Raw genomic sequence first — 6,410 nt, 5'->3', positions numbered from 1 at the left:
CTGTGGGGATCACAGTTGAGTCAGTTCCTTGGTTATGGGTTATGGGTTTGAGTGGGGTCTATTGGTCCACCAGAATGCAAAATTTGCAGAATATCTCAAATACCAGTCTTAGACTTCACAATAGGGATGTAATCTATAGTTATAAATCTTATGAGCTCCAATTACCTGACTGCAGAGCCCTCAGCAACTAGGGAACAATGGCTCTGACTGTCATTTAACTCTGCCTATAGCTTAGCAGAAAGGTATGTGGGAGGAAAGACCATAGTGATCAACATTGTTTACACCCTTCAGTCGATCAAACTTCTGGAGCGCATCATGACCCAAGGGCTCATTGTTCTTTAAGAGAAAAATAAGCTCATCAATCTTGTGGGCAGCTCCTCTGGGGCTCAGGACATGAAGATAATCCATTATTGGTGACCACCATCTATTGAAATGACTGTAAGTAATAATGCATGGAGGAAAACCAGGTCAGGGAAAGTAAGTGTAGCAAACATCTTATGGTTTAGCTGTGCTAACATATCCTAACAGAATTAGGCCCCATCACAATTCTCATGCCTTTTGATAATTATACAAAGAAATTTTTACAGAAACAGTTTCAAAAAGAAAAGATTCTAGAATGGATGCACAGAAAGAAAGAGTAGTACTTGGAACTTTAAAAGCATAGACCTGCTTCTGCCAAAAAAGATCAGTTATCAATGATGATATTAAAATATATAGAATGAGCAGACTATGAAGTATAGGGTATGCTATCAGAAATAGTTATCAGATTATATCACTTATACCACCAATATTAGTAAAGGAAATTTTAGGACTGTAAAACAAGGAATAAAACTCTGAGATAAACAAAACATTCCTAAAGCATAAAAATAGATATTCAAACTTAGCATTTATTTAATTTACATTTCTTGAGCACCTGTCAGGCACTATCCTAGATGTGCTATGGCTAGAAAGAAAATAAAACCCAAATCTGCCTTCAAGTTAAGAATAATATGAAGTAGAAACAAGAAATATAATATTAGGTCTGACAATTAAGTTTGCATACTTGCCACTGTGTGCTTACGTTGGCAGCACTATACAAACAATTTGATAAGGATCATAACCCTTGAATATCAGTATCTTACAGCTGTGTTCATGTCAACATGTAGCAGTGTCTTGCTGAGTGGCGTTCATTTTACTGTGGCATGTTTTTGTATGCTGTTGCAAGGATGTTGGAGCATGAATTAGATCAACAAACAAACATTAAATTTCTTGTTAAATTTGGCAAGAGTGCAAGTGAAATCAGCAGCATATTAGTCCAAGTTTATGGGGATAATGCCGTGAAGAAAACAGCAGTGTACAAATGGATTGAACATTTTTCTGGGGGACAAGAAAGCATCACTGATGAAGAGAGGTCAGGACAGCCAGTGATGAGCAGAACTGATGAAAACATTGGAAAAGTTTGTCAAATTTTGCATAAAAAGAAACAAAGAAGGTCACTATATAATGATAAAGGGTTCAATTCAGTACAAGGATATAACAATTATATATATCTGTGCACTCAACACTGAAGTTCACAAATATGCAAAGCAAACACTAATAGATCTGAAGGAAGAGATAGACTATAATACAGTAATAGTAGGTGACTTGAACTACCCACTCTCAGTAATGGGCAGATGATTCCTACAGAAACTCAACAAAGAAACAGTGGAGTTAAACTACACTCTAGATCTAATAGGCCTAACTGACATTTACAGATGTTCACCCAACTGCTACAGAATGCACTTTTTTTTCATCAGCACATGGAACATTCTCTAGAATAGACCATGTCTTAGGCCACAGAACAAGTCTCAGCATATTCAAAAAAACAATTCATATCAAGTATCTTTTCTGGCCATAGAGGAATAAAACCACAAATCAATAATAAGAGGAACTTCAGAAACACACAAAAATATGGAAATTAAACAACAAGCTTCTGAATGGGTCTGTGAGGCTATTGAGAGGAAAAATTTTAAATTTCTTGAAACAAATGAAAATGGGAATACAAGTTACTAAAATCTATAAGATATGGCAAAAAACATACTAAGAGGGAAATTTATGACAATAAATACCTATATCAAAAAGAATATGGCAAGGCTCGGTGGCTCAACCTGTAATCCCAGCACTTTGGGAGGCCAAGGCAAGTGGATTGCCTGGGCCTGCGGCTTCAAGACCAGAAAAACTGAGGGCTTGTTCTCTAAGGACTGGAACAAGACAAGGATGCCCACTTTCACCACTTTTATTCCACATAACACTAGATGTATGGACCAGAACAATTAGGCATAGGGAAGAAATAAAGCGTATCCAAACCAGAAAGGATGAAGTCAAATTAGCCTTGTTTGCAGATGACATGATTGTATACCTAGAAAAACCTAGACTCTGCCAAAACTGATAGAACTGATAAATTAATTCAATAAAGTTATAGGATACAAACCATCATAAGTCAGGGACCATTTGTACAAGTATCTGTTTGAGTCCCGGTTCTTTTGGGTATATACCTAGGGGTAGAATTGCTTGCTTAAATCTTAGTTCTGTATTTAATTTATTAAGGAACAACAATGTTGTCTCCACAGCAGCCCGACAATTTTACACTCCCACTAGCAATGTAGAAGGTTCTGATTTCTCTACTCTTCACTAATACATATTTTCCATTTTTTTTTAATTCTGGCCATCCTAGTGGGTGTGAGTGGTGTCTCATTGTGGCTCTCATTTGCATTTCCTTAATAACTAATGATGTTGAGTATCTTTTCTATGTGCTTATTAGCCATTTATATATCTTCTTTGAAGAAATGTCTATTTAGATCCTTTGCCCATTTTTAAATGTGGTTGTTGTCTTTCATTGGTAAGTTTTTTTATATATTCAGGAGAGCATATCCTTATCAGCTATATGCTTATATTTTCCCCCATCCTGTAAGTTATCTTTTCACTTTCTTCATAATGTTTTCATATAAAAGTTAATTTTCAAGTTCCACTTTTTTTGCTTTTGCAAGGAAAGCAAACCTTTATGTAATGTAATAATGAGTGCAAAATGTTCTGTTGCATACATACAGAAATAATAGCTAAATTGATTGCAAATATGTATGAGTAATTTTGTTACCTTTTTTTTTTTTTTTTTTGAGTTGGAGTACTCACTCTGTTGCCCAGGCTGGAGTGCATTGGCACGTTCACAGCCACCAAAACTTCGACCTGCTGGACTCAGCAGGTGATCCTTCTGCCTCAGCCTTACAAGTAGGCATGTGCCACCACACCTGGCTAATTTTTTTTTTTTTTTTAGTTGGAGTCTCACTCCATCAACCCAACTAGAGTACAGTGGCACTCTTCCAGCCATCACAGCCTCAACCTGCTAGGCTCTGGTGATCCTTCCACCTCAGCCTTCCAAGTAGCTGGAACTACAGGCATGCACCACCACACCTGGCTAATTTTTGATTTATTGTAGAGGTGAGATCTCGCCACGTTGCCCAGGCGGGTCTCGAACCCATGGGCTCAGGCAATCCACTCACCTCAGCCTCCCAAAGCGCTAGGATTACAAGCTGAGCCACTGAGCCTGGTCAATTTTTGGGGGGGGGTAGAGATGAGGCTTCGTAATATTTCTCAGGCTGATCTGAAACCCTTGGGCTCAGGTAATCCTCTTAACCTCCGCCTCCCAAAGTACTGGCATTACAGGCGTGAGCCACTAAGTCCAGCCTGTTGCCTTTTCTAAGCTTTATCTTCCTGTGGAATAGAGTACCACTTACCTATTAAGGATATTTTGGAATTTTTCACTAAAACTTAAAAAAACCTGAGAATGTGCTTACAGACCTACTAATAAATTTTGTGAGTATATATCTACTTAGTAATGACATCATCCCATTAGTTTCAAGATGTTGAAAATAACCCATTCAAACCCTTCTCTTAAGTAATTTAATTATTATTTATTGTCATAAAAACCAAAGCTCCTATGGTTCTTCTAAGCTGCCAAATATAGAAGCATGACTGAACAGTAAGTATTCCTGCTTCCAAATCTCAAGAATACCTTGATAGTCTAGAATGGAGATAACAATGACTGTGGAGAGAGTGATTTTTACACTACTCCCAGAACTTGCTTTATTCCAGATATCCCAATTTTCCCCTTGAAGCTTCTATGATGTGCTGACTAGGCTCAGTGTCATACAGAAATCCCTGCTCGCTTTGGAAACTTCCTCTTATTGCTATCTTTCTGGCACTGCTGTTTATAGTAGCTCCTACTCTCAGCAGTCCTGTTTTTGCTCTGTAGGCCAGGTGAGTGAATAGATAAGATTTGATTTTTACCTTTGAAAATTCAAAGTATAAATTGAGATGGGCAAGCATTTGTGGTTTTGTGAACTCATTGTTTAAATAAAAACGTAAAATATTGGTGAAAAGCATCATCCATGGCTGGCAGGTGTTAATGAGATACAAGCCATACGCTCCATATTCAAATGAGACAGATGATTGTGTTTTGTTCTGTAGGTTTTACTACCTTTTCTTGCCAATAGCCTCTCAAATTTGTTATACAAAAGGGAGCAGACAAGAGAATATGGACAGACCAGCTCACATCCTTTGTCCTGTAAAAGTAACTCCAAGATATGCTCAAAGAATCGGATACTTGTTTCCTCCCTGCATAAACTGGAGCTGCCTATGTGTAGCCAGAATGCATCATGCCTTATTACAAGAAATATCAAAAAAAGCAAATACATGGGCTTTGATTTTAAAAAGTTTCAATATTCTAAGAAAAGAATACACCCCATCTAGAAATATCTTATGACTTAAAAGCACAGTGTAATCAAGTACAGATTAATAGGGCACAAACTAAATCTCTTTGGGATGGTGCCAACTATGTCTAATCAGATAAGCTTATTTTATATGGAAAGTTTATATCAGTCTAAGATGAGGCATGCCAATTAGTTGAAAATAACTGTGAATTCTGGTCTTGTCTAGATTTCCAAAAAAGGATTTATTTAATACCAAAATGTATTTATTTTTATATTTGTTTGTTTATTTTGAGTTGGAGTCTCACTCCTTCGTCCAGGCTGGAGTGCAGTGGCATGCATACTCACAGCCACCCCAGCGTCAACCTACTGGGCTCCGGCAATCCTTTTGCCTCAGCCTTCTGAGTAGCCGGAACTACAGATGTGTGCTACCACGTCCGGCTATTTTTTTTTTATTGTAGAGACAAGGTTTCGCCAAGTTGCCGGGGCTGGTCTCAATCCACTTGCCTCAGCCTCCCAAAAGTGCTAGGATTACAAGCTGAGCCACCAAGCCCGGCCCCAAAATTTATTTCAAACATATATTGTCTGTATGTTATTAGATTTTTTTTAACCTAGAAAATATTGAAAACAATTGAAATATGTGCCATTTTAATAGCATCTACTTCTGGTTGCTTTCATTTCATCATCATCAGTATACCCCCCAGTAAGCAGCACCAGGATTTAAAGTTTAATTATTGCTTGACACTGTGTGAAAGCTTATGTCTCTTTACCATATATGACACAGACTACACCCTGGGGTCTAAGTAGAGGTGTCCTGCATAGACAACTTTCTAAATGCTTATTTATAAGAGCTATATAATAAAACAGTATAACTGCATAGATTTTGATGGTTTCCCCCAGGGTTTAGACTTATATATCATTGTCGTGTAAGGTAGCAGCACTGAATCTAGTGTTTCTAGAGACAGAGGTTTTTCCCTGTGGACTATCAGTTGGCACAGGCAGTTTCTTGTGTCTTGCCTGAAGAACAACATACTTTATTTTGAGATACAGTCTTCCTGATAAGGTAAACATGCTTGGCATACCCTTAGTTTGTGGACATTTCTAAGGCATAACTTATATAGGAGAGAAGAGGGCACTGCCTTCTTTTAGTGCTTCTCCTGGCCAAACCTGCCTTGGCTTTATTTTAAATTGGGTAGCAAGTAAGTACTTAGCTTCTTTCTATAAATGACTGTCTGCAAAACGTTTTAACACTATATAATTATCTTAAAGTTTCATTGGTATAACTGCAGGAAAAGAAAAAGGACAGATTTTTACTTGTGCTGTTTTAATGCCAGTGTTTGTGTGAAATGAAAATGACTGGCCACTCATTATTTCTGAAAATAGGTCTTAACACCCAAGAGACAAGAAACAAATTCCAAAGCATTAATAACTTTGAGAAACACTCTTTACATCCATAGACTTTAGATACATACTAGTGTCCAGGATAGGTTTCCCAGCATATTTATCTACAACAGATCTTAAATATTGAAAACTAGCAGAAGTTGTTGCATACATTTTTCCATAATTAGATAAGAACAGTCTTATTGGTCTGTAAACAGTTCATAAAGATGGTTGCTGCCTAAGATACTATTCAGTTGACAAATGTTGAAGGATGAACTCCATTCTCTATTTTCTGAAATATGATTGCAT

Source organism: Carlito syrichta, unplaced genomic scaffold (genome assembly GCF_000164805.1).
Source record: "Carlito syrichta isolate Samal-C Ts95f unplaced genomic scaffold, Tarsius_syrichta-2.0.1 Scaffold304748, whole genome shotgun sequence".
NCBI lineage: Eukaryota > Metazoa > Chordata > Mammalia > Primates > Tarsiidae > Carlito > Carlito syrichta.
Note: the sequence above shows the minus strand (reverse complement) of the source record.